General features: G+C 42.6%; 2 protein-coding genes across 6 annotated transcripts in view; both read left to right on the top strand.

Moving 5' to 3' along the window:
- LRRC8D (leucine rich repeat containing 8 VRAC subunit D) overlaps positions 1-27,709 on the top strand; it is a 47,800-nt gene that overhangs the window by 6,757 nt on the left and 13,334 nt on the right. For 3 of the 5 annotated variants that reach the window (XM_061465550.1, XM_061465549.1, XM_061465551.1), the window contains exon 2: positions 4,638-4,770. The exons of the other annotated variants lie outside the window; for them this stretch is intronic. The gene's annotated coding sequence lies outside the window, so the exon portion shown is untranslated. The remainder of the gene's footprint in view (positions 1-4,637; positions 4,771-27,709) is intronic. 5 annotated transcript variants of the gene reach the window in all.
- The window catches only part of F13B (coagulation factor XIII B chain), a 323,209-nt gene that overhangs the window by 287,547 nt on the left and 7,953 nt on the right, over positions 1-27,709 (top strand). The gene's annotated exons all lie outside the window — the stretch shown is intronic.

Here is a 27,709-nt window from a genome sequence, read left to right as displayed (position 1 = left end):
CAGAAATTGAGTTGGGTCTCTGCTAGTGCCCCCATGGAAAGTGGGTAGGAAAGAGTCTAACAGAAGAATAATGAGAGAAGAGTGGACTGAAAATGAGACAGAATTGTACTAATAATAAATCAGGAAAATGAATAATGCAATGGTTTGGACAAGACTATTTCTAGTGGTTAAAATTTGTGGTTGCACTTTTGTTTATTTATCGTGTAATTTGATTTAAGATGTACCTAGATTGAAAGGTGAATTTAAGACTGTCCTTGTTAATGTCAATCAGAGTAGCCAGAGCAGACTTTAAAGAAAGGAGCTGCTGAGGCCAGAGCTGCATGAGAACAAAAATAGTAGAACATGTAGAAAAGCCAGAAAATAAAACCATGAGAGGCATGCAACAGTGCAAAAGAAGAGAGTAACAGTGTGGCAGAGGAAAGGAGGTAACAAGATGGAGATAAGTGTGAGTAAACATAAAAGAAAATCTTAAAGCATGAAGTTGTATGTACTGTCCTACATGTGGAAAGGGTATGAATTCTCTTTGTTTGACATCTCCAGAAGCAGGACTATAATGGTTATAGATGAATGGCCAGGTCTGCAGTCAGCTTGAATGCATGTTGCAAATATAGACCCCTGTGAACTTAGGTATGCATTGCAGGCACCTATAAACTTTACAGGTTGAACTGGTTCAAGTGTGGTTTTAGCCAAATGATTTTGTACCTGGCTAATTTGTGTTGTAAAACCGTGGTCTGTCCACGTGCACAGCAGCCTGGTCACAACCAGTATTCGCCAGGCAGTGTGAGGAGCAGAACTGCTCCTCTGCTGTCTCTTGTGAATAAAGAGAGGGTGCTGGCCTTCAGTGCTCTGGTAACTGCTGACTTCTGTCACCTCCTCCATGTTAATGTCTGATTATTTACCTGCTTGCTGTCTGAACTTGCAAGATTTTACATTTTTGGCTGTCTGCTAAAGAATGCAATACCAATGCTACCAGCAGTTGTCCCCCCTCTTACTGCTTGTGGATCAAACAACAGGTTACCTATAGCACTGGGAAATTGTGCCTGCTTGCCCAGCAAGGTTCGAGTTGTTAATGTCTTGGTTAGATTCTTGCTGTCTGCAACAGAAGAGAGGAGGTGAAGAGAAGCTTGCACATAGCTCATGGAGAGGAGAGGAGAAGAGGAGGTGGCCACAAAGGGAAGGAAAGAATTACAGTGAGCCGCTGAAATAAAGGGCTTGTTGGGTGGCATGTGAAAAGCTGCAGTGAGGCTTTAGCATGGACAATGAGCTCTGCAGGGAGCACCAGTGGGATCCTGTGGGCTCCCATGGAGTAGGAGCAATGCCTAAGGTGCTTTCCAAAGGGACTGTGGTTTTAAGACCAGCTGGAGCAGATTTGAGCTCACCCTACTGATGAAAGGGGAAGTCCTGCCTTCCTGCCCACCCGCCTGTGCCTTTGTCTGGCAGGAGGCTTCTCCCCGGCACACACCAGGGGACAGAGTGGGAGTGTTAAGCAGCAGGGTGGCCACAAATCGGCTTAAGCTGATTGTGAAACCTCACTCAGATAACAGCAAAATCTGGTGTATATATGGTTATGTTACATTGCTGCTTCTGCAGTGGGTTTCTGGGCTGGTTTGGGGTTTTTCTTCTCTCTTGATGGCATGACATTTTTCCCATGTAGTGGTTTGTTGTTATGCAGCAAAAAGGGAGAAAGATGGCATTTAACCAAAGTGATTGTCAAAAGTCTCCTGTTGGCTGGGTACTTGGAGATACATGTAGAACTGAGTTGTGTTAAACCTCTAATGACTGGAACTGCCTTACTTATTTTATTACGTGAAGTTTTTTTCCAAGACCGCCACTTCTTCCCCAAAATACTGTGATTTCCCTCCTTTGTTCTTTATAACAATTTGCTCTGTTAGTGCATCATCTGATTTTTTTTTTTCAGTCTGTGACCAATGATTGTTTCCATGTTAAATGCAGCCTCAGTTAAGCACAACAGAAATAGCGTTTTCCTTAATGGAAAAGATGTTTGGTCAAGTGACTGTACAAATGAGGGTGACCACATGTAGGCTACAGCACACAGGACGTGGCATTTGGAGGTTGCACGTGTTATGTGCTAAGTGCCTGGCTGTGGTTCACATAAAATTGGTTCTGGGTGATGCCAACACCCCAGTGTAAATGGGCTATAAATCCTTCCTATGCTGAAGGGGCCTCAAAAATAGAGGGTGAAAGGGAATGAGTGCCAGGAGGGACAAGGTTATAAGAGAAGAGGTACATGTGCTCCTTATTTAATCTCCTTTGTACCCACTGTGCCCCATACTGGCTCTGTAACAGTGGGTGTGTATTCTTGTGTCAGAGCAGATGTTTCTGGAGATGTTGCTTTGTTTTAATAAATTGAGGTTGTCACTTCAGAAATGTAAGGGAGAGCTGAAGGATGAAGCATAAAGAGAATCCAAATGGGATTGGGAACATAATCCAGGAGCATTTCAGTGGCAAGTGCTGCGGGGAAGACTCCTTCACTGGTCTTGGCTCTACCCAAGCATACACTTATGCACTATTATGTTTTATATGAGACTCTCTGCTTTAGGTAGGGTTTTTGTTTATTTGTTTGTGGGTTGGTTTGAACCAGTATCTTGCGAGTTTGTTTTGTTTCCCTCCATCTCTCTTCCAGGTATTGGCCAACTCATGTGCTCAGTCTGTTCTGGAAAGGTGATGGGTGGTGGTGATGAACAGCATCAGTCCTTCAGACTGTGATACAACTCTTGGAAATAGGTTCTCATGTTCTTTCATGCCTTACCAGGCGTGGTGGTGGTGCTGTTTGGCATCTCCAGACACCTTTCCTTAAATGCTGATGCATTTTCAAAAGCACAGTCCTCCTCCTCTGGAGGTGGAAGCTGCCTTTGCCTTCTGCTTTTAAAAGCTGCTTGTTGCCTTTGGGGTGGCTGCCAAGGCAGAGTTGGAGGGCATGGTAACCTCTGCTTAAGCCCTTCTTACCTGGGTCTCTGACCTCATGGATAATGATTACAGAAACACCCAAGGTGAATGGCTCTGTGGCTGTTGAGAGTGTTTTCTGTCAGGGTCTGGAACATCCAAAGGTCTGTTAGAAACCTGCGTGCAGTAGACCTATGTAAAGTATCTAGGCAGAACGTTTTTTTTCCCACCTCCTTGTGTATTTAAAAGACAACAGACTGAAAACTACAGTTCTGGTGATACATGCTGCAAAAAAGGGGTTTAGTTCTCTTGAACACTTGACCACCCCAACCTGTTTAAAGGCGGAAATTCCTTAAGATGCATGTTTTATCTGTGTATTTGTCAGTGTCTTCCCTATCTTCCTTTTAGCAGTAGACACCCAGGATAAGAAACCTGGCACAGCAGGTTCCTGCTGACCTTTAAAGTGTTCTCAGTGGAAAGCATGACACAGGGCTTGCTTCTGTAGGCTTCTGAATGCCAGCGGGGGCCAGCCCTGAAAAAGCCTTGGGAAATAAATTAGGAGGCAATTGTCTATATGTGCTGGGTGGGGGGTCCATTTGCCTTTTATTGTGCAGTGCTTTGGGAGCAGCTCAGGTGGATGCTTGGCACTGAGCACAGACCATTATGTCAGAGTAGCTCACTGCTGGCGTGGAGGCAATGTGCTGGTGCTAAAGCAAGGGATGCAGCCCGTTGTCCCTGCTTTGAGCCTTGACTGTGGAGCATCTCCATGCTCAGCAGTGTGTCAGCAGGGGGTAGTGGTTGGTGGTGCTAGGAATGGCTTGGGGCGTTGCCAGGGCAGGAGAGGCACAGGAAGGGCAGAGAGGCAGTGCTGGCCAGCCTGCTGTGCACACAAGAGTCCTGTGGAATCATGCCTGTTGCTAGGGGACTCGTTTCAGCTATGAAGCAGCACTGGTCTACATAGAGGCTTTCTGGGTGTTTGTTGATTGGAGGCAATTACTGTGGAATACTTGATCTGTAAGGAGGCATACTTAATAAGCAGCAAACTAAAATAAATACTGGTGAATTACCTGCTGGAGTCTGGCTGTTCCTTTTGCTGAGTGGTTGCTTTGCATCTGTGAGCTCTGCTCTGCCCTGGAGCCTCTGAGTCACTGGAGGTGAAGGCAGCCACGCTGTGGTCTTGGCTGGTAGAAGTGGTGGGCTAAAGGAGGAGGGGAAGGAATCCCAGTTCTTCCCCATTTTGTCCATCCTGGGGGTAGAGGTATGTTCCAGAGGTTTTCCAGGCAGCTCAGTGAGTCAAAGTGGGCTACTCGCCTGGCATACTGCTGTAATGCAGCAATTCAAATGTCGTCAAAGTGGTTATGTGGAGCACGCACAACGTGCAGCTACCACGTCACTGGGATCTGATCTAGCTTTCATGGTGATAACAGGGGAGCAGTAGCATAGAAATAGCAGCACCCTTGGTTAAGTTTGGATGAGCCAGTATATTTAAGAAAATATGTAGGAAATGGCAAATTGGTAGTTTGAGGAATCTGCTCTTCAAGAACAGGGCAGCTCATTTAGAGTCTTTCTGAAACTACTAAAATCAGGGTGTGCTCAGCACTCCTCAGAGATCAGTGGCGAAAAGAGGATTGACATTCTGCTTCTGTGTCTCAGAGTGGCATTTCTCTCACACCCCACTAGCATCAACATTTTATTTGGCTGCTTTGACTCACAGCAGTTTTGTTTTTATACAGGAAGAGTGCATGGTGCTTGTCAAAATGAGAAAGTGACCATCAGCGCCTGGCTTGGTGTTCCAGAGCCACCTGGAGCCAGTGCTCAGCCCAGCTGAAGCCGGAGAAGGAAGGAGGAGAAGCACAGCCTGATCAGGTACTGAGCCAGGAGTGGGAATTGTCTGACGCAGAGTTGATGGGAAGCTGTGAATTAGTTATAAAAATAGGGTTCTGTTCCTTGCAAAGTCTTTCTAATATGTGTGATAGGATGGTGGGCCAGTAATGACAACTGCATCGTCTGTAGCCTGGTGTGGGTGCATACCGTATGATTGAATTACATGACATATCTGAGGTAAACATAAATACAGTTCTGTGTTTTCTAGGGTATTTGATTTACACATGTAATGTGCAGTACAGCTCAGTCTGTGTTTGCTAATACCTGTATCCAGGCTCCATGTGAGTTAGCAAAAATGGACTAGGAGTACTCTTAACAAATGTTTCAATGTCAAAGAGCAATTTGATGTCTTGAGGAAAGAGTTCTTCGTCAGCTTTATTGTTCTTCTAGCAGGGAGATGTAAGTGCCAGATTTTGAGGAGCACGTTGTTATGTGGCAACCGTAAGAGCACAGCGAAGTAACAGAATAATGGGTTTTAAGACAAAACCAGCTTTCAGCTTGGTAGCTGTGTTTTTATTTGCTGAGATTTCCATAAGCTGTCCCAGATACAGGTATTTATTCTTGCACTCGCATCTTCCAGGTTGTCATACTTAAGGAGACTTAGTTCATCTGGTTGTATGAAGACACTCAGACAAGTTCAAGGTTTTGCTTTATTGTACTCAAGTTATTGGGGTTTTTTCCTTACGTAACTATACTTTCCAGTTTATGTGGAACTCCTGCTTCAAGGACCATGTCTTGAGAAGACTTTTATGCACCTTGATACATTAATGAAAACAAGGCTACTGCTTACGCTGAGTGCTTATATAACACTTGGGTTGGTAGTGGCCCACAATTCATTTCTAGAGGGAAGCATTCCTTGAAGAGGCACAGTATCTTTCACCTCAAGTGATGCTTTCTCTCCAGAAGTACCAGCATCTGTCTGAATTTATTAGTCACATTTTTGTTATTTACTGACCTAGGTGGAAACAGTGGGGGTTTGTGCACATGATATGTTCAGAAAAATATTCCTTACATTCTAGGGTAATTTCCAGCTCTGGTATGATCTTTTCTTGTGTGGTTATAAAAGGGAAGTCTTTTTCTAGCTTGGTTTGAGAACCCTTCACTTCTTTGTCTTTAGAAATAAGAATCGGCATTTATTTGATTGAACAACTAGCTTCCTGCTTCCCAGGGAAGAGATAGTGGCTCTTTCACCTGCAAACATCCCTCCTGTGGAGAGTGTTTGCTGGGGAATTAAAGGAAAGCTAGCAGCTACTAGTAAAATACAGCACAGTAGGATGAAGAGGGATTATTGAAGCATTACTAGGAAATTCATGGCTGTGTGCAAGACCTTATGGACTCTGCAGACAAGCTGACCTAAATTCTGCAGCCAGACCTTACTGGTTTCTGCATTGATGTGATGTGGCAGGCTAGATAACCTGCAGCCAGATCTGTTTTGCTTTGTTGGGTGGGACAGAGAAGATTCGTATTTGAGTAGAAGCACAGACTGGGCGGTCTTTGTAACTGTACTGACTCTTTCTTAATCTATCTTTGTTATTTTCTAACCCACATTTTGCTATTCTTGTGTACTTTTCATGTAGTCAGGATGAGTATCCTTATAATGCAGACTCATCAAGAAGAGTGGACAGGTTGTTTACTTCTAGATGGGGAAATACATGAGTGGTTTTACTCAGAGAGGCTTTTACAGATGTTTTGTAGTTGAGAGAAAAGTTTCACCATTTCCTTGCTAAAACCTATCTTATCAGTAGTGAAACAGTTAACCTGGCTGACAGTCATCTCTTGTGGGGGGAATAGGATTAGTATCTAATTGATATAAATGGCACTGCTAGCACATAATGTTTTCAGGCAGTCTGTTTCTTAAGATTATACGTCACACACAAAACAATGTGTAAAAACTCAAACAGAAAGACGCTATGCCACATGTGTCCAACTAAAGCTGGTCAGTCCTACCACTGAATTCTACTGCTGTTACTTCTTGTAATAGGATTGTGACTTTGCAGTCTAGTTTCTGCTGGCACAAATCTGGTGTGATGGCAGTTACTGCTTCCTCCTTTTTGCTGTAGACGTAAGCTGGACTGATGCAATGCTGTGCTTAGACTGATGCAATGCTCTGCTTTGCCTTCACCCCTCCTGTATGCCCAGTTACCCAGTCTCACCACTTCCTCCTGGGGTGCCGCTACAACTACAGCAGGAATTTTTCTGCTGGTGCTGCTTAAACTGGGTCCTAAGAAAGAAACGTTTTATGCAGGCACAAAGCTTTAGCAGCCACTCAAAGGGCTTCTGCAGTGAGGTTTCTGCTGGTGTGGTTTGGAAGCAAGAGAAAACACTGATCTTGGCTGATGCAGCTTATATCAGCAAAATGTTAGTGTGGATAGGGGCTTTCCCAGGCAAGTGTTCCAGGCTGGTTACTGTGATGGAGTGAGTGTGTGTGTCTGTGTGTATATATGTGTATGTATGTATATAATATTTGCCTGGAAACCTTTTTCGTGGGAGCATAAGCTTTAAGCTCTTTTGATTTGTTTAGAGGAATTTCTGCAGCTGCAGAACCCTGAAGCGCCAGGGGAAATAGTGATATCCTCAAACAGAGCTGGTTTATTTTAGATCGTATTTCATTGATGTGCTTTTGGTTCGTTTTAAGAACGACTTGTCTGTATAAGCTATTTGCTTATTATGGGCAGATAATAGGCAGCAATGGGATGCCAGGTATGGCAGTGGGGTTGGAGAGCAAGGCCTGGCTCACCCCTGTGCATTCCAATGCCAGGCACAGTAATTAGAAGTGTATTAATTGACAATAAATTAGAATTCATTTCAATCCTCCCGAAACCAATAAACCAGTTTTTTGCTTGCAATAGTGTTATTGCCAAGGCTGCCTCAAGGCAGAAATAGGTTTTTGCTTAGATGCAGGCATAGATGGCATTTTGACTGCTCTTTTGCAACGAAAAGGACTTCTGTGTGCCTCGCTCCAGTGTTAACAGTTTTAATGTCAGCTTAGCTTCTCTTCCTTCCTGTCCTCCCAGCAGAATTTTCTGTGTGAACTTTAGATACAGAAGCTGGAAAATAGCCCTACTTTGGTATTATATTTCTCCACTGTTTCTGCTCCCATATCTCTTTGCCTGGACAGGAGACTTGTCCCAAAAGCCAATCCCCACAGCCACATGTCCATGAGTGTCGTTGCTTCCAGGCCGCTTGACCTCCTGCAAGCCTGACCCCAGTCAAAATTCAGTGCTCTCTTTGAACTGTCAGTGGAGTAATGGCACAGGGCACGTTTCCATGTGTATAGACCTGTTTCCTGCTGGATGTGTGCCAAATTCAGTAGGCTGTGGTAATCTTAGCTATGTGTTTTGACACAATATGATGTTGTTTTGAAGTATTTACCTGTGCTCAGTTCTTGACTGAAATCTCAGAAAATATGTTTTGGATAGATGGGAAGAGATTCTCAGTGTATGGTCACTCCCTCAAGCTTTGTACATTGTCTTCAGTAGGTGATGCTCTCTTGAATAACGTAGCACCATCACAAGTGTACGTGTTCTCTTAGAGCGTGGCTGTGAATGCTGGAGCACCGGATCAGCATAGTGAGGTTCAGCATTAAAGAGTAAGGTATGCCCATCCTTGACCATACCTGATTTGGTTTCACAGGGAGATGAAACACTTCCAGCAATTGAGAAACCACAGAAGGGATTGGGCTGGGATTGGGAAAAGTTCACCATTCCAAGACCTGGTTTTCCTTGTGCGGATGGGCCTAACATTGTTTAGTATTTGTACCGCAGTATGAAAAAAACATACCCTAAGAAGTTGGTGACATTATTGCCTGATGCCTCAGACAGTCAACATGGGGGTGTGTGTGGAAGAGTGAGATTTGCAAGGAAAAAATGAACAAATAGCTCTTTATTGCCCAATTATTTTAGTGCTGCTGTGGTTTAGCTGTAATATTGTGTTACTCTGTCCTCAGCTTTTTATGAGCCTCTCCTAGAAAAATTTGAATTTCAATAAATAATACATTTTTCTAGTTGTATTTATTATTTCAAGTGTTAGAGTTTGCTTGCAATTATAACATTCTGCTTCCTCTGGTGACTGAATATATAAAATCCTGGCCTTTGTTGCTGAGCAATAAACTCCCAAACTTTCCACTTACCTGACTTTGCATTTCATGAAGTAGCTCTTGCTCAGTGTATTACTGGAAACTTTGGAAAACTTTTCTGTGTGTAATTAGAATTGATTTGATCAATAAGGCATCAGTCTTATTCCCGTTCCCTTAACTCTTATGTTCTGCAGGATCTGGGAAAAAAAAGTTGATTGGTGATAACTTACAGTCAAGATCCATAGCAAGGCCAGTATTTCCTTTTCCAGCTGAGGGAATGGGATGGGAAGTTGCAGAGAAGCTCTGCAGGGTGTAGATGAGTGTTTGGGAAGGCAGAAGTGGGTGGTCATGAAGCAGAAAGATATTAGAAGGGACAGTAGTGTGGAGCAAGAAGCATGGTTAATGTGTTAATGTTATGGGAATGTATTGGTCCACTCCTGTATTGTGCTGTCTGGTATGTGTATTTAGGCTGAGACACTCTGGGCTAACTGGCTGTCAGCTTGGTAAAATGATCAGGTTGCCAAGAGCTCCATCATCTAAACATCATTTCAGATTTATGGCACGTTTGTCCACCTTTAATGTGGCTCATTTAAGGTATGCAAACATGCTTTTTAGTGCTCTGCCTACAGTCTCTTTCCCTGCAGCTCATGTAAATGGGTTTGGTTTGGTTTTGCATTCCTGCTCTGTCTCAACCAGGCTTCAGTCTGAAGGCAACAACTGAGAAACATACTCTTTCACTGAAAGGTTATGTCTAGGTTGTAGGGGATGGGAAAATGAGAAGTGGAGCGCTCATCCATAACCACTCACTAAAGCTTATTTCAACAGTCACTTCTGTCTTTGTTATAATAGCTGGAGCTGTGCCAGACTGAAAAGCCCCAAACTTGCTTTGCTTTGACTTCAGCTAGATTTTACATGTAATATTTTAATGAGGTAGAGCTACTTCTGTTTTCCTTGTATCCAAGCACATTGGTGGTAGAACTCGGGTGGGATTTTTCTGCAGCGTCATTGAGTTTCTTTTGCTTGTGTGGGTTGCTCACATAGCTGTTTCAGTGGGAAGACAAACACTTGAAATAGAAAAATATGATGAGTCAAAGGCTGTCAAGTATTATGCATATATCCTCTACCTTGCATACTGAAGCCTTGACCTACTTGAGGCCTCTAGGTACTTCTGTAATGTAAGTGTTGACAATGATAAACTGCAGTATCTGGCAGAGGGATTCAGTGTGCAAGAACACCTGAAAATAGGAACTTCTAATCCTTTCCCTAAAACGAGCCAGTGTCAAGGTTTCTGTTCTTTTGGGAGGGGTTGGACATGGTGCTTCTGGTCAGTGCATGCTGGCATGCTAGTCAGTGGCCAGCAGTTTGTTTTAATACTCATCAGCAAAGAGATATTGATAGAGCTGACTTATTTGACCTGCTTTTCACTGTATGTGTGCTGCAGTAATTCTTTGAGTGTATTATTTATCCTTTTGTTTTCAGAAATAATATAGCAGGAAAAGCCCCACTCATCACTAACATCTGAAAACAACAAAAAAAGAGCAGAAGACCAGAAAGATAGTCTCTAAACAACAACAAAATGAGCTATATGGTGGTTGAGGAGAGAAATGCTTGCAGCCACTGGTGCTTGCTAAGGGGAAGAAGGGTTCTGAAAACCTGACAGTGATCTTTGATTTTTTTGAATGAGGACAAATAGTGTGTTCTCCAAGTAAATGCTGAGTGTAGTTACTTAGTATTCCTTATAATATTAAATGGCTGAGTTTCACAGCTTGTCACAAAAGGCCTTGGAGCTTATTCTTGGCTTTCTGGTTAGTCTGATGACAGATGATGGAACTAGGCAGGCTAAAGGGTCATGGCATTTTACAAAGATTCTCTTAAAAATAACTCAATGACCTTTTAGTGTTGGAGGTACCCCCAAGATAAGCTGGTTCTGAGTGATCAGAGGCCAGAGATATGAGTGTTTCTTGCTTATTCTTGCACCAAACATTAGATAGATGTGGATTAGCACTGGTTGAGAATGTTCTCTGAAGTCTGAATGGGTTAAACTGATGTTTCTTGACACTTTCTTTTGGACTATCATCTCCCATATTAAAAGCATAGTTAGGAGATGGGCATGTTTTCTTTCTGAACAACCGGAGGGCACATGAGGAATGTGCATCTTGTTTTCAGAGCAATCACAGACCAGTCCTCAGGAGCTGACTCACTGCTATTTTGTAAGCTGGGTTTGCCTTCCTTTCATGCGGTTCTGCATTTTTCCGTTCCCTAATCCATGGTAATTTAGATCCCAAGTATGCTGGTGTCAGAAAGCCTGCTTCCTTGAGTAGTTCTTATTCCCATGTGTATGGTGCATAGTTGGCTTGATTTGACGGTAGCAAACATCATTTTTGATAGTTTCATTTTTTTCTAGTTGAGTTTTCATTGAATTATGGCACAAAGGCACTTTCTATACACCTGTGTAACATAAGCGTTAATAAATAGTTATTTGAGGTATTGTATTTAGTCTTGTTTTACTGTCTCACTTGTATGGCTTGTTTTCAGCTCTTTTCCTACACAGTATTTGAGACTTTCCTGAGTTTCAGATTAATTGACTTGTTCTGTTTGCATTTTAACTGAGCTTTGCTATTGGATTGCCATGGTAGGGTAGGAATGGGAAAAATGGCCTGCTGGAAAGGATCAGAGGGAAGGCCACAGCTCCATACAACTTGAGCATTCAACTTCCTAATATGTAGCACACCTTGAGTAATGACACTGTATTCCACAACTGACTTTAAGGATCACTTAAACTTACTCTCACACCTTGGTAACATTTTAGTTGTGGCAGGTCAGGTATTTCCCTGCGATTGAGAGTAACTTTTAATTACTTTCTTTGACTTGGATCCCTTTTTACTTAATGTTTTTCTAACTGGCAGCTTAGGAGGAGGTAAAGTGCCAGAAATCCAGCACTGTCGTCGTTCTTATTTTCTGAGTAAAAGCTTTGCTGAAAATAACTGTGCAACCAATGTGTAAATCGAACTCTTCTGAGAGGCTTACCTGGCATTTCTCTATAGCTCTGCCAGGTTAAAGTCAGAAGGTCTGGTTGTTTTAATTGATGCTTTTGCAACACTCGTGTGGCTGGAAAACTGACAAGAGTCATGTGAATTTCATGTTACTTCTGCATGATTAAAATCAAGGGCAGCAGCGTGGGCTGCCGCTAGAAATATTCCCATGAAAACCATATGGGAGAGACAACCCAGCAGAGACTGTTTTTCCCCCTGTTCTTCCTATTCCACTGTAGGTCTAAGGCTGAACATAGGGGAAAATGGACACCATTTTCAAGGGAAAAGGTGGAGTGATCCCACTTTTTGTGACAGTAGCCAGGAGCTTGTGGAGAGGGGAGAAACAATAGGAAGCTTTTTCCTAGGTTTCCTCGGTGGAGTTTCACATACGACACTGGTTAAGTAGGAGCCTGATAGGAAGGCATGGGGCTGGTAGGAAGGCAGCACCTTCCCTGGGAGCTGCTGGACTTCAGCCTGGGTGTTCCTGCAGGAAACTCCACCCTCTTGTTCTATCTCTGTCTGGTACGTGTTTTAAGCCTTGATGTCGTCCTCTTGTTACTGCTGGCAGAAATCTGCATGTGTGGGAGATATGTAAATGTGTTGTAATGTTCTGATATAATTTTAGCGCAGGAAAAGAGCAAGCTCTGTACATGGGTATTGCCAACCGAGCTCCAGTCTTGCAGCTTAGATGCTTTAATAGAGCTGTTAACTCTGGGAAGCGGTTTACAGGGATGTGGGGTATAGGATCAAGTTCTTAATTCTGTAAGCTTACAAAGCAAGCCATGCTTCCATAAAACTAAATTCCTTTACAAACAGTAGGAACTGTCGGTACTTTACAGACCATAGGAACTGTCTGTATCAGTATAACAGAATTTGACTGTTTGATGGCATGATTATTGAGGATTGATGATGTGAATTCTCTCCTTTGCTTGCAGTGTGTATGTCACTAGGAGAATCCTGGCTTTGCTAAGAGTAGCTGGGGTGGCCTTTACTTTTTTGTTTCTCTCAATGTAAAAATTGTAAATACTGTTTTGCCTTAAGTGGTGTTGGTTTTGTGATTTTTCTTTCAGGCTCAGTGAGACATGATCTTCTTGTGGGAGAGAGAAACAAACCCCTACTAAATCCTTTCTCATAGTCAGGGTTAAGTATTGCACTCAGGAGGGTGAAGTTCCAGTGGAATTGTAGTCTTCTCATAACAATTTAGACTTTGGTAAAGAAAGTGGATGAGTCATTGCAGGGGGTTGATGGCTGAAAAGGTAGATTAATAATTAATTTGAAAACAAGAAGGCCTTTCCTCTGTGCCCAGCTTTCAGCCATTCAAAAGATCATCAGATTCCCACATGTAGCATAGGGTTTGAGTACTATGGACATGTTTGTTTTGATGTCTTTCCCTGAACTGCAAATGTTGCCTTTTTTTTTCCCCCTTCTCTTTGCTTTTGCTTACACGTTATTTATAGAGATACAAATGTCAAATTTGGCTCAAGCGTTTTGATGAGGTTACAGCACTTGGAAAGAGCCAAATGTTCCCATTATTTTGGTGTGGGTGTTAGTGTTAATTATAATTGCTTCACAACCTTTTTTGAGTTGTACTGGTTTACTAGATGCTTCATGGGCAAAGGTATTCCAGTTTTCCAGTGTTTGTGTGCTTGTGCGTGCATGTTCATTTGATTTTCCTCAGGTGTTTGTCAGTCAAGGCCTTTTATTTCTACAGGTCTGTGTTTGAGCTGGGTGTCCAAAGGGAAACACGAGGTCCGTGGTACCTTTTTGCCTTTATGCTGGGGTAGTGTTGGAAGTGAAGAATGCTGCATACTGCAGTGTGGCTCTGAAAGGATGACTTAAAACTGGCCCTTTGAATTCAGTTAAATTAGCATAAATGATCTCTGTTTGAGGAGTTTTTCAACTGCAGTAGGCCCAAGACAGGAGATCAATCAAAACCAGCTCATGAAAGACATGGAAGCTTCAGCAACCTTTTGAAATCCTTTCATATGTAAATAGCTACCCTCTGAATGTTCCTCTCTGGGGCAGACCTTTGATACAAGGTAGGTCTTGTGGCTCTGATCTTAGAAGAGGTAATAAACTGTTTTGTCTTTTTGTTGTTTAAAACCATGCTATGTGCAGCCCTGTGCATTTTTTTTTGGTGCTGAATCTTGTCTGTTTAGTGCATTGTGAATATATGTCACAGTGTTTGTTTGCTGACAGTGTGCAAAAAGCCACTGTAACCTTTCTTTCATTCTTATTTATCCATAAGCATGAAGGGGGAATGAAAAAGTATAATTTTAACTTGAGCTGTCACTATCATTTATAATTTAAACCTGGAATGCATCATATTTTCAACCCCATGGTCATCTTAGTCATTAAATCCTGAATTATGGCTCGGCTATACGGTTCTGATCAGGCTTCTCTGAAAAGGAGATGACTGTCAGCTATTTGGCACTGAGCTGTAGCTACAACCTTCTGGTGTTGGTGTTTGTGACACTGTTTTGTTAGATGTGGAGGGTGCAGCAGCTGAACCTTGCACTTCTCAAGGCCTGAGCCTGTGAAGAGTTCTCTGACTTTCCCAGCTTGCAGATAGTGATACACTTTGGCCTACTTTAACTGTGATCTTTAATTTGCCTTACTCAGAAGTTAAGATTTAGTTGCACTAAAACTGCTGTATGAATTCTTTAACATTTACCATGTGGTGCAGACTTACCATGGGTACGGTTTTTAGAGTGGAAAAAGAGAGGACAGAACTGCTTCACAAGGATAGCATTGGAGTTAGACTCTAATTAGGTTTGTAAAAACAGATCGCTTGACCTTTGTCATAAAACAATCCTCTTGGCACAGAATATGGAAGGGGAATGCTTTTTCTCTTTAATTTGTGTTAAAAGGATTGAAAGCAGGCAGTGTGGGGATGATGAAAAAACTCATGCTGCAGGGAAGGATATGCAATGTTGTTTGTTAAACTAGACCTCCCTGAATGCTTGTCTTACTCCAGTCAGACCTCCTTGGGTAAATGTCATGTGCAGGACTGGGTGTTCACCTGCTGGGTGGTACAGAGAGGACAACAGGCAAGCTCTAGAGGGGTGCTGGGAAGAAGTGGATGATTTCATGGCTTCAAGTAGATGAAACTTGCTCTGGTGGCAGTATGGGCAGTGGAATCTGACAAGAAGTGGGAGGGGAGAAGGATTTGTGTGACTAAGGTGATTCTTCATATTGTGGAAGGAAGAAGCAGGGTCTGGAATTCGTAGTCCTGACATTTTTGGATGTGTGAAGTGAGCCAAAGGAAGCTGGTGGGTGTTGAGACATGATTGATTTGCTCCAGTTTGTAGAGAAGGTGTGGACAGAAAGACAGCAAGAAATCACTGGGCTCTGGTTTAACATGAGAGGAAAAAAAATGTGCAACTGTACTGGTCAGAGGGAAATGTCCCAAGGCACCCTGGCCTTACTCTGTGTCCTGGCAGTGTAACTGTATTCAGTTCACAGCTCCAGAACTGCTGCTCTGGATTCCTCCCGTTGGAAGGAAACCTCCCAACGTAGAGAAGGGCCTAAACAGAAATAGTTGCAGTTACATTTGTTTTTCCTGTGGGATCACTGCAGAAGCCATGGATGGGTGAGATAGGGGTCAGAGATGACCAGTTTCCTCCAGGACTTAGTTCTTCCTACTCACAGACTTGCCTGTAAAGGAAGACTTGTGCAGTGAGCATTGATGCCGTAAGGGGATTCTGTGGCAGAGCAGGTGGATCGTTGTTAAAACTTGTCCCAAGGAGCAGGGCTAACCTGCTATCCTTGGTCCAGAGCATGTAAAGCAAGAGCTAGCATACTCAAAGTACGTGGCTAGGCAATGCTTTTGTATTAAATTTTGTAAGAGTGTGTATCTGCTGCTTATGGCTTCACTGCTGAATAGGTGAGATGTGAGATTGTTTGGAGGTGTTTTTCCCTTTCTATTAAGCTGAACTGGAAGTAATCCTTCTAGGTTTTCAGGCTTGGCCACAAGAACATTACTTGTCATGTGGTGTCACATCAGCTGAGGGCTCTTCAGTCAGTAAGCCTGCTTGACTTCTCTGACACTTGCCTTTCTCCTAGCCTTGTCACAACCCTTCCATCATTAGACTGACTTCTCTTGTACGTTTTGGTTATGGGGAGTAACAAAGCCTGTGAAACTTGACTATCCATGGAAAAGAATGCTCTGCAGTATTCTTCCAGCTCTTCTAATGGGGTCATTTTGCATGCGTACACTTGCGTTAATAGCAGTTGTCTTCTAGTTAATAAATACAGTGCCCTGTGAAAATAATGGGTTATTCGGATTGGATGGATTCTTACAGTGCCCTGAGTGCTGCAGCTTTCACTAGCTAGCTGTGCCTTTGCTTGTGTGCACAGCAGAGTTGTTTACATGTTAGGAATATGCTAGAGGCAAGGAGAAAGGAACAGCTTTAATGTGATGCAGCTTAGATGCTCTGTGGGGGAGGCCTTGAAATTGTTCATAACAGGATCAAATGTCAATCAATGTTTCAGGAAGAATAAAGTTACTGTTTATAAGAAAATTGGAGAATAGTAAATTAAATGCTTTCCAGCCATCTTAAAGCCATCTATTCCTGATCCTGTCTAGGAAAATGTCACTCTCCTGTGGTTATTCTGAACCCTAGAGTATCAGTGGTGCCTAGTAGAAGCATCTATCCAGACCACTCCTGTTTGGCTCCAGCTGCTTCCCTGGGATACCTTTGGTAAAGAAACAAGATGGCAGCTCCTTTCAGTTCTTCCATGGAAAGCCTGGTGATCATATTGTTGAAGGGTGCTGCAGGAGCTTTGTGGCTCCTATTAAATTTGGGGATTGAGGGACTTAATGGCTCCACAGAATAAGAAAGTAGTTACTCCAACATCAAGCTATGCACATGAGAAAATGACATCTCTAATTGCAAGGTATAAAAGCTGGAAGGACAAAGACAGAGGAAACAGCTAGAGAGGACTGGAGAAGAAAACAGCTGAAAACCTCCTCCTCTCCCTCCAGAGCTATTTTTTATCAGTGACAGAGAACTGTGGGATGAGCAAAGCAGATCTGTATCTGCAGCAGACTGTGGCTCTGATATAAAAATGTATCCCCAGGAAAGAACAATGAGAGCCTAGCTCACCTACACTAAGGGCATCTGTCTGCTAGATCTGAACCTGCCATTCCTGTTCCAGGCTCCTTTATGTTGTATTCAGGTGATGCTTGAGCTCTTCCACCAAGGGACTTTCACGTTTTGTGTTAGACTGTGCCCCATGTCAGCAGGCTGGGGTTTGGGAAAGAGCTTGAGGAGAAATGGTAGGGACAGGGAGGGTGGGAATGGAGAGGGGTCTTGGAAAACTGTGTCAGAATAAGAGGCTTTTCAACCTAACGCTGAGATGCCTGTTGGAAATCCTTCTCTAAAACAAGCCTGGCAAATACACAATCCTGAATTTATTTACCAGCATTCAAGCTTTTCTGATTGTGTGGTTTCTTGCATTCTTCTTGGGATGGTTTGGTGCTGAACCAGCATCCTGATTTGTTGTGTTGTCTGGGCCTGTCTCCTGAGGGAGATATTTTGGACAGTTACTCCTGAGTAAATCCTGTGTGTGGTTCTGGAGTTAAGGGCTTGTCTTCACATGCCATTGAGAAATTATTTGAGTCAGCTGAAGGTATGGCTTTAAAGTGGATTGCTTCAATTGCCTTTTGTCTGTGAGGCAGAGTAATTGAGAGTCACTCTGGTTTTGGCAAAGAGTATCTGAAGAGGGTCTCAAGCAGTTTAATAAATTCTTTAATTTGTATGGGTTTTGTCTCTTAAAGAGCAATCCAAAGGGTCTTATGCAGACACAAGCCTCAAAGTGGATTACGTTATATAGGAAAGCTGTTCTTAAGGATTTGGGAGGGTTTATGTGGCTGCAGATATATTACTCGTCAGGAATAGCACTTGCATTTTAAAGTCACTCTGTACTTTCATCTGAATTTAATATTCAAACTCTGCTAACCTTAAGCAGAAGTTACGAGAGGAATGTGAACTGACTTTGGTCTTTGCAGTAGACCTTTGAAACACTGCTGTGGCATCTTAAAGCTGTCATTAACTGTGCGATGACTGAGAAACTTCTAGTTCACATATTTAATCTTTTGTAGTTGACGAAATGCACTTAGGTGGGTAAAACTGTGATTTCTTGTGAGATACGTCTACGCTGATGGAGGGAAGGATCAAAGAAGTTAGAGGAGTACGAGCCCTCCCAGCAAATCTTGGACTTTCAGCCCAAACTGAGATTTTTTCCTATCCCATACAAAGCTTTGAGTGTATGTGTACGAAAGGTAGAATTTGGGTAAAATCTGGGTAGTAGAAAAAGGCAGAATGTTTTAGTACCTGAGGCTTTTGTCAGCCTGCATAGTTAATGTTTACCTCAAGCCTGAGAGGGGGGGACAGAGCAATCCAGCACAGGGAGTGTACACTTGAGGCCGAGCTGTTTGTGCAAACTGGTGGTTTTGAATATTTGCGGCCTAATTTAGGGGGAATTTGTAGAAGGTATGGGTAGGGCTCTGCATTTTGCTTCTTAATGTACTGCTTCAGTTCCCATTTTGCTGTTTAAAAAAGGAAGAATGACTGAACCACTGCATGTATTTTCCCTTAGTCATTTGTGGTTGTGCAAAATAAGTCGCAGTGGCTTAATGTACAGCAAGAATCTGGGTTATTTCCTTTTCGGCTACTGAATTTAGACTTAGTATAAGGAGTTTCTACTCTAACTGAATGCATGCAGGTATGTGCTTCAGGAGCCATGTGGGACTCCTGGTTATGTGGGAAAGTCCATGTGTGCTGAACTGCAGAATTGCATCCATAGACTGCTACCACCATGCTTCTAGGATGCTTAGAAGATCACTGTGTGTAAATAGTTAGCATCTTATTGAAGTTTCTGGAAGCTGAAAGTTTCTGGATGTTTTTCCACTGTTGTGGCAATTACCAAGACAAATGTGTTTTTCTTGCTGAATATGTAAGTTTTATTGCCTGTGAAAGACTCTGTCTCGGACTGATTCTGTACTAAAGTTTGATTGACTGCATGAGCAAATCCAGGTAGAGCATAGGTGCTTCCACCTTGGGCAGATAAGGAATGTTGTGTCTACGCTTGGAGTGCATGTGCCTTGTACTGCTGAGGAGCACTGCAGTTTCTGTAGTAGTGCCACACTGGCGTAGGACTGAGGTCAGTTTATTTTGCCTTGTTCATCAAACAAGCAGTAGGTGGCTTATATACCTGGGTGAGGTGCCTTACTTTTACTGTTAATAGGAGAAATTAATACAGATTTTTATTCAAATGCTTGTTGGAGATGTCCAGAATGGCTAATCAGCAAATATATGAGTCTGTTTCCCATTGTTTTGTTGCTTCTGAGGTGCCGAAGATGCTGTTGGCATCATTGGTAGGTTGTTAAAAATCTTGGAAATTCAGCCCATTGCAGGTCACCTCTTGTTTCAGCTCTTCAGCTGAGACAGATACTGTGGACTTTGGTATCAGACAACTGGAAGTTGCTGGTTGCCATGGGACTATTGATTGTGACCCAGTTACGTACAGGATGGGCAAACAGAACAGCCCCAAAGAAAATTATACTTGATGCTTCAAAAGAGCATGTTTGTTGTCACAAAGAGCTCAGTGTTACTATAGGAAGAAAAATGTGAATGGAAAATGGATATATTGAAGATGCCAAATAGCCCAAAAGCTGAAATTCTGGTTTCAAGAGACAGCAACTACACTAACAGCCCTTTGGCTTCAGGACACATGTAGACATTTGAAAGCAAAAAATAGTGATTAAGGGGACAGTGAATACCTGAGAATTAGAACACATGAAGTTAAGACATTAAGTTAGAAAATATGCAGTTAACTCTCTACAGCTGAAGTATGGTGGGAAACAAAGAGTTCCAGTTACTAGATAGAGATAGTAAAGTAGCTCATGCAAGAAAAGTAGAAATAGTTGTTAATACCGTTCACTATTTGTGAAGGCGCAGAATGTGATACCATGAATGCCCTTCCAACAGAGAATTAAATCCTTCTTAATGAATAAAGGTTTATTACATTCTAGGGGTAGACCTGTGTAAATCAGCAGTGTTATGACTGGATTGTTTTAAAGAGCTTGCTGACAAGTCTGCAGGCTTGCAGGCAGTTGGTGTTCTTAAAGCTAACTGTGCCAGAGTAGACAAGGGAAGGATAACTGATTTAACCATATTCCAGCTAGCTTGACAATCCTCATCAAAATACTAGACAACTTAATGCGATATTCAATTGATAAAGCATTAGACACTAATATTGGTCTGTATCACTTCAGGGGTGATGTGACATAGCAAACATAGTGATATGCTGAAAGTTTTACTTGAGCAAAGGACCTGCACGAAGTGTAGTAAAGCTGTGTCTTCAAACGGCATCTGGTGCAGGGGCAGGGAGACGGTTCAACCCTTGCAGACCCCTACTGCTGCCTGTCTCCTTCCACATATTGCCTGTAGTTCCCTTTGTTGGCAAGAGTAGAGATAGTTAGGACTTTGACAATACCCCTTTGGGCCTCATGTACTGACATGTAAGTGCTATGTGGTATTGCAAAAGTAAATGCATTAAGAACTGACTAACTGATATTTAAGAGTTAGTCACTGATGGTGAATCATTATCAAATGGGAATGCTTCTAGAAATCTGTTTTAAGGATTGAGGTGAGGCTGGATTCCATTGGACCTTTTCATCAAGTACCTGGAGACAAGGACAGGATCTGTGCTGATACAATTAACAGGCTATATCATGCTAAGCAGCATGGTAAGCAAGGATAAGGCAGCTTGTGCAGGGAAATTTGAGTATCCTGGTGAGCTGGTATCAACCCAAAGTGCGTTTGCATCCAGGCTGGTGCAAGATCATTGTACCTGCACGCATTGTACTTCAATGTAATTGACAGAATTAGGGAAAAGGCTGTTTTGGAGGTACATTGAGGAATCAATTGGACTCCTCTCCCACAGGACAGCAAAGGTGTGTAAGTCTGGGTGTGTAAGGAGGGGCAATAGGCAAAAGAAGGTGAATGGTGTATGATTGTGGGGTGTTGAACAGCCTGTCGAAAATGCGAGCCTCTCAAAAAAGAGAGGAGATAGTTGAAAGCAGGGTGGTGTTCAGGTAGCACAGGGAGAGCTTGAAAAGCTCATTCTGTTGCTGGATCTGTTGTTTCTTGATAGATAAACGGTGTGACTTGATAATTGGTGGGAAACACCTTCTGAGGGAGAAAATGCTGAGGCTATAAGGCTGACAGAAACAGGCGTAGCACAGCACTGATGGCTGGGAGCTGAAATCAGGCAATTGGAAATAAGACATTCATTTGTAACGGTGAGAAAGCATAAGTGCTGGAACAAATAAACGACAAAGGAAAGTGGTGGATTCCACACAGAATGTTCCCAGGGCTGAAAGCTGGGCTGAAAGTGTTACGTTAGGCAAACAAAGGTTTGGCTTAGAGTTTTATGTGATCCTCTGGGCTGAACACAGGAATAATTGAGTATAGTGGTCTGTGGCATCCCTCTGGCTTTGTACATGGGGCTGTATAAACCTGCAGAACAAAGTGTTCCTCAGGTGCTAAATGATTGAGCACTAACTAGCCTCTCTAATAGAAAGTATATATTGCATTTACGTATATACGTACATACGTGTGAGGCATATATATGGATGGTGCCTCCTGATGCGAGATATGTAGCTCCTCTCTTACGTATTTTGTGAGCAACAGAAGAAATTGGAGTCCACAAGTGGCTGCTGAGAGTTTCTTAAACATGCATGGTCTCAAACTGAAAAACATGGGTGCATTTCCACTCTCCTTATGCTAGGAAGTGATTCCTCCCTGCAGGGTGGATTAGCTTGTCTGAACTCTGCTCTCCTCTTTCTGGAACTGATCTTTCTTGCCTATAACCAGATTTGGAGTCCTTGTGCTGCTCTTCTCTGGCAAAGCTGAGATCTTTCTGTTCCTCATCTTGAAGGAGCATCTAAGGAAATGTCAAGGAAAAGCAGAGTGGAATGGACCAAGTGCAGCAGGAGGCTCACAAGCAATGAGCTTATAAGCATCACTTTGGGGGGGGGTGGGGGGGGTGGGGTGTCTTTTTATGGTGGACAGTTAATCTCTGGAACTTGCTGCTGCATGATACCATTATGGGTAAGAATTAATGTGTTTCTAGGAAGTATTCGGCACCCAGGGAGTGAGAGTAGCTCCATATAAATCTATAAAACCTGTGGTTCTAAGATTTAAATACATTTTGTAGCAATGGGGTCTAACATGGTGGGCAGATCATTCTATAATTGTTTACTAGGAAACTTCTTTTGCTGTAACATCTGTTTCTAGCTACTTTCAACAACAGGAACTGGTGATTCAGAGATCTGTTTCTATATTTAATGTGAGAAGGAGCGTAGTGCCGGCAGAAGGAACACTGAGGGGGTGTGTACAAAAGGGAGGTGGCGATAAAGGGAGAACGCACCCTGCATGCTAAAATGTGCCATTGTGCCTCTGATTGCAGGGCATACGGGCTGATCTGCAAACAGAATAAACATGGATCAGTAACAAACTGGTTTTGAGCATTCAGTTTTTCAGTGTTCATACTTGAGTGGTTTCTCTCCTTGAATTGATCTGCAGAGAAAATGTATGGTCTTTATCTGAGGGTTGATGTCAGAAGTGGGGAGAGGAATGGAATGGAGCAAGGAGATGGAAGATGTGGGAGGAAGAAAGCCTAGCTGTGTTCTTTATCAAGCAAAAGTCTCAAATTTTCTTTATTAACTACCTCCTGACCCTCCTTTGGAGAAAGCTTCTCTCTGTTCTCAAATTGAGAGTTACAAATGTTTCAATCTCCACTGCTTTTTCTTTCCCTTTTTTTTTTTTCTCCCAAGGTTACATACGCAGGCACACAGCTTCTGTTTGTGTGTGTGTGTGTGTGTGTGTGTGTGTGTGTGACAATTGCACTGGATGGATGCTAATGGACAGAGAAAGAGGTGTAGGTACATGTATGACTGTGAGGGTTGTTTCACTACTGCTTCCCTTTCATTGTCTCCAAGCACTGGGATAGCTGCTAAGCTGTGCTGGCTGTATCTACTTGAGTATGCTCCTGAGATGTCACTTGAAGAGCAGAGCTTTTCTGTGTTTTTCACTGTTTGTGTCCACATAAAACCACGTGTATGTGCCCAAATAAACCAGTCAGCTCCTGGATGTGTTTTGTGACCCGTGTCTTTGCATTGCCCAAGAGTTTTGGTGGAAAGGCATCTGCAGAATTGTAAAAAGAGGGAGAGAGAAGTCTTAAAACAAGAGCATCACAATGTAATGCAATAAAAGTTATAAAACTTTAGCAAATGATCAAGCATTTTAGCATCTTTGTCTTTGTAGGTGGGAATGGTTATTTTGTGGTCAAGCCATTTGTGGCCCAATGATGGGACCAGTGAGTGGACTTCCTTTGGAGCTCTGAGCAAGGATAAAAGTAACAGCTAAGTTCTACCTCCTGGGCTGCCTGTCTGGCTTAATACAGCACTAATCTGGCAAAGCATCAAGTAGAGATACTGGATCTTTGAACAGAGGAAAACACATCATAGGTGCTATGAATTAGCTCTTAAGAAGGGCATCAAGAAGCAATGTTAAGTGTGATACTCTGTTGCTCTTGTGTGAATGCCATGTTTTCACCTGTATTCGGTCATTCCAACACAAGTAAATACTTTGTTGTAGAAGGAGCTAAGTATTTTGGACTGTTGAGTCTGAAACACAGATGATATATTGCAGCAAAAGACTCCTGTGGAATTTTTTGTGAGATGGATTTTATGTGCTTAGTGAATTTTCAGTAGTTCTTCAGTACATGCTGTTGTATTGCTTGTGTCACTGGTCTGATCTGGACTGTGATGACTGAGTAAATTGCATTTGCTAACTGTGGAAAGATGGGTTGATCTGTAAGACATGTTTGTGTTATGTGTGTTTTGTAATGTTAACTGTAAATCATAAATATGTTTAGTTAATGCCAGATACAAGCTCTTGGTGTTCTTGTCTGCCCTCAGGAGTTCTGAGAGTCAGAAGGAATCACGGAGGAAACTAAAGCTGCTTTTGTACTTTGTTTGAAGGGGGGAAGTAATGAAATAAGTTATGTAGTCTAAGATATCTTTAAAATGGAGACTTTTAAGTGGTCTTTGGGCTTCTACCAAGGAACATGCTGCCGGCATTTTGGTTTTGTGCATTAGAGGATAAAGAAAACATTAGAAAATCCCTTGGCTTGTGTCTATAGAGAAATAACTGTGCTTTGCCGCTATGTTTTGGCCATGTTTGGTTGTGGTAATTTATAGCTTCATATCCTGTGGGCTTTCAGTGACTTAAATTACTAAGAAGAAACAGTTTGTCCTGTGGTGGGTTGTTGAGATGGTGCTACAGTTGGCAGGGGGACCTTGTCTAGGAGAATCAGACCTGTAGTCTGTTGTGGCTTTAACAGTGACGGCTGCCTCAGAGGAGGACTGGAGAAGACTAATAGCTGGTGGCGACATAACCTGGTTGTTCTTGCTGACCTTTGCCTTGGACTATAGAGGTGTAGAGTTCCTAATTAAAAAGCTTAAATGTAAGTCTAACCTGGAAAGCTTGAATATTTCATGTTCATCTGCTTATGCTTTTGCTCATTGCTAGTAAACTTTTGAGTCCATGTCACAGTGAGGGAGTAGAAGAACCTTTATTCAGATCTCTGTTCAAATTGCAGCTACTTACAAACAGCAATTCAGAAAACAAGAAGTAATTTTACATAACAGGAAAACTTCAAGTGTGCCATCATCACACAATTGTGTTTTGTGTTTTATTACCTGAAGGCAGTAAAGATTCCCTAATAAATGAGTCACAATAGCATTATTGCTTGTATTTATACAACTTGAGATCTTGTTGTCTAAGCCTGTTGGCCTTTACCTCCTTGAGTGTTTTAATTCTTGATGGGGTTTTTGGTTTTGTTTTAAAGCCACTTAATGATTAGTCATTTTTTTTTTTTTCTTGTACGTATACAGCCAGTTGTATCTTCTCCCTTTAGGCGTGGAAGTAAAGTTTTATTACAGCTTGCTTCTCTTGACTTGACAGAGCAAGTATCAGTGAATATGTCCAGCTTCAGCAAGTAAGCCTATGCAGAGCATTAAGAAGTGTTATCTGCAGATTAACTCTATGTGGAAACCTCAGCTACGCTCCCTAAGGAAAAGTTCTAATATAAAGAGAGAAATCTTATTTGTGAATTGTGCACCCATATGAAAATAGCAAAATTTCCTGCTAATTTATATCTTTCAATGATATCTTTGTTAAATCACTTTTCAGAATAGAGTCGCACATTAAGGAATAATTCCAACACACTACTAAAACTTGCAGACTTTTTTTAGGCTGCCTTTACTCTGTGACTTTTGCTGTGGTCGTAGTGTTGCTAATGTAGAAGATAGGAGATTTATTACTGTTTCTAGCCCATGGCATATACTTAAAGGTTCTTACTGGTATAACTGGTCAAGCTCAAATCTTTGCCTTCCTCAAACACTGCTATGTTATACGGTATGAAATCCTATGCAGTTCAGCCAATTTTTTGGGCTGTAATCTTTTTGAGACGGGATTACACAACGCATAATGCTGTAAAGCTTTGGTATAGAGTAGGAAATGGAACCTTTTATGCAATATAAATATTAATTGCTAGCAGAATCTAGCTTTTTGTCCAAAAATCACTTTCTTTGTTTGAATATGAAGGAACTCTGACCAAGACCCAGGAACTCAGCGCTATACAAGTAGCAGAGAGCATATAATTCAAGTATTGTGAAGAATAGTGGCATCTAATGCATGGCATGATGAGGCAGAGAAAGGATGAGTCAGGAGCAGGATTGCCACAATGGTCTGTCACATAAAGAATGTTTTAACCCAGGAGTTGCTCTGCCTCTCATGACAGAGAAAGCAGCGCAGTAAGCCTTTAGTACCATTATGTGACAAGGCTGCAACTTTCCATAGAGCCTAAAGAATGATGTCTGCCTGGCCCTTCCCTTCGAACCTCACATAACAGCTATCTTATGCCTGCTTATGTGTGATGAGGAAGGATCTGAAAGGATCCTTCAAGGAAAGCCCCTTGTGATCCAGGGCTGCTTCACTGTGGATGTGTCTGTGTCTGTCTATGGGCAAGAACTTAGAGCTTACAGCAGTAGCACGTCACCTGCTTCCTTAAAGTCACCATTTTGGGTCTGTCCTGCAAGGTCAGTTGGTCCCAAGCTTTGTGACAGGGGTAGAGAATGGTCTTTCCATTTGCTTTTCTAAAGCAAGTCTGTTCTGGGGAAACTGCAACCAGTGAAGGATTAAAGGAATAATTTAGTTAAGTTTTGTTTTTCCAAAGTTGCTTGGTGGGTTTATATCTAAGAGGAAGGGTTTTTACTGTTAGCCTTTGAGGAACTTGAAATGGAGATTAGAATTGCTGTTTAGCCTAAAGGGGAAGAACAAAAGCTATTATGGATTTTGGGGCTTTCATAACTTTTTAGTTTAGAAAATGTACTCGAGGCATAATTTGGCAAGCAGAATGCTTGGTCAAAGACAGGCTGTTACGAGTCTTTATAATGAATTAAATGGCTGGTTTTGTTTATGCTTTGGTCTGGCCATGACAAATCCTGAACTCTTAACTAATGGAATTTATGGGAATGTAGTCATATGTATATTATTGCTGTACACCCACATGCACAAGCAGTAGTCCCAAGTGTGCAGATGAGATAGCAGGAATATATAAATAAAGTGGTTGGCTAGTTGTCCTGAGGTTCTTGAGCAGATCCTTGTTAAAATAGTGCCAGTCAAACCTATGAATAGATCTGGTGTATCAGAGATTACTCGCATTCAGCTATGACGGGAAACAGGTCATTGCATGAGCAATTTGTGGCCGTCCTGTTGTTTTGTGTTGAGTCAACAGTTTGAAATGCAAACTGAGAGAGCTGAAGTAATCCCTGCTGTCCCCTGATAGCTGCAGGTTGCCTCCAGGCTACCCTGTTCCAGGAGAGGGGTGTTTGCAGACACATAGGACCTGACGCTCTGGAGCGTGATGAGGTCTCCACATGACTGTGAGAGAGGAATACTGTCTCCCACCACCACCACTGCAGTGGAATTGGTGTTTTCTGGTGCCGTTACAAGATAAAAGCAACATTTGCTCCCTTGTTCTGTTTCATTTTGTGTAAGCAATGCCCCGTCCATCACACCTGCCCATAGAAAGATGGCTGGAAATGAAGGTAAAGGACAGTCCTGCATCTTCACCTCCTTCTGCACAGGACACCAGGGCAGCAAGGGAGGCTGGACTGCACCTCTTAAAGCCTTACGTGATGGAGCCATGATGACAGCCAGGACTCAAATCAGTGGTGTTGTACTTGCACAAGCTCACACTTTGTTTCCGCTGGGGTTTTTGGCATGCTGTTGGAAGGGATAGAAGATGGTTTATCAGGAAAGGACCCTTCTCTCAGATCAGTATGAACCTAGTGCTGCATCCTGAACTTTCCTTGCTCGTTACCTGTGCTTGCACAGAACCTCCTGGGGACCTGGCTGGTGCCTGCTGGAGGATGTGAACATTACCTGTATGAAGCAGTGGCAACAAGGAAACCTGACTGTTTTGTTTTCCTGCAGTTAGAGGGCAAATCTTATTTCTGTAGCAGCTGAGGAGTAGTGTTTGTGCTGCTGTAAGTGATGAGTAACTTGCCAAAGCAAGCTCAAATGGCAAGTGCCTGGGGCAAGGGGAGGCTGCCTGCTCAATAAGAAAAGCTGCCTCTGGCCCTATTTCCCCATTTGGCCATCCAAGCAGATAGCACATTGGCTGTAAAAGTCGGACAGTGACATAGTACATGACTGCATGTCTATGAATGTGG

This window comes from Pezoporus flaviventris, unplaced genomic scaffold, assembly GCF_033815535.1.
Source record: "Pezoporus flaviventris isolate CSIRO_AGI_PZ_B2104156 unplaced genomic scaffold, CSIRO_AGI_Pfla_v1 ptg000040l, whole genome shotgun sequence".
NCBI lineage: Eukaryota > Metazoa > Chordata > Aves > Psittaciformes > Psittacidae > Pezoporus > Pezoporus flaviventris.
Note: the sequence above shows the minus strand (reverse complement) of the source record. Positions and strands in the feature narration are given on the sequence as shown.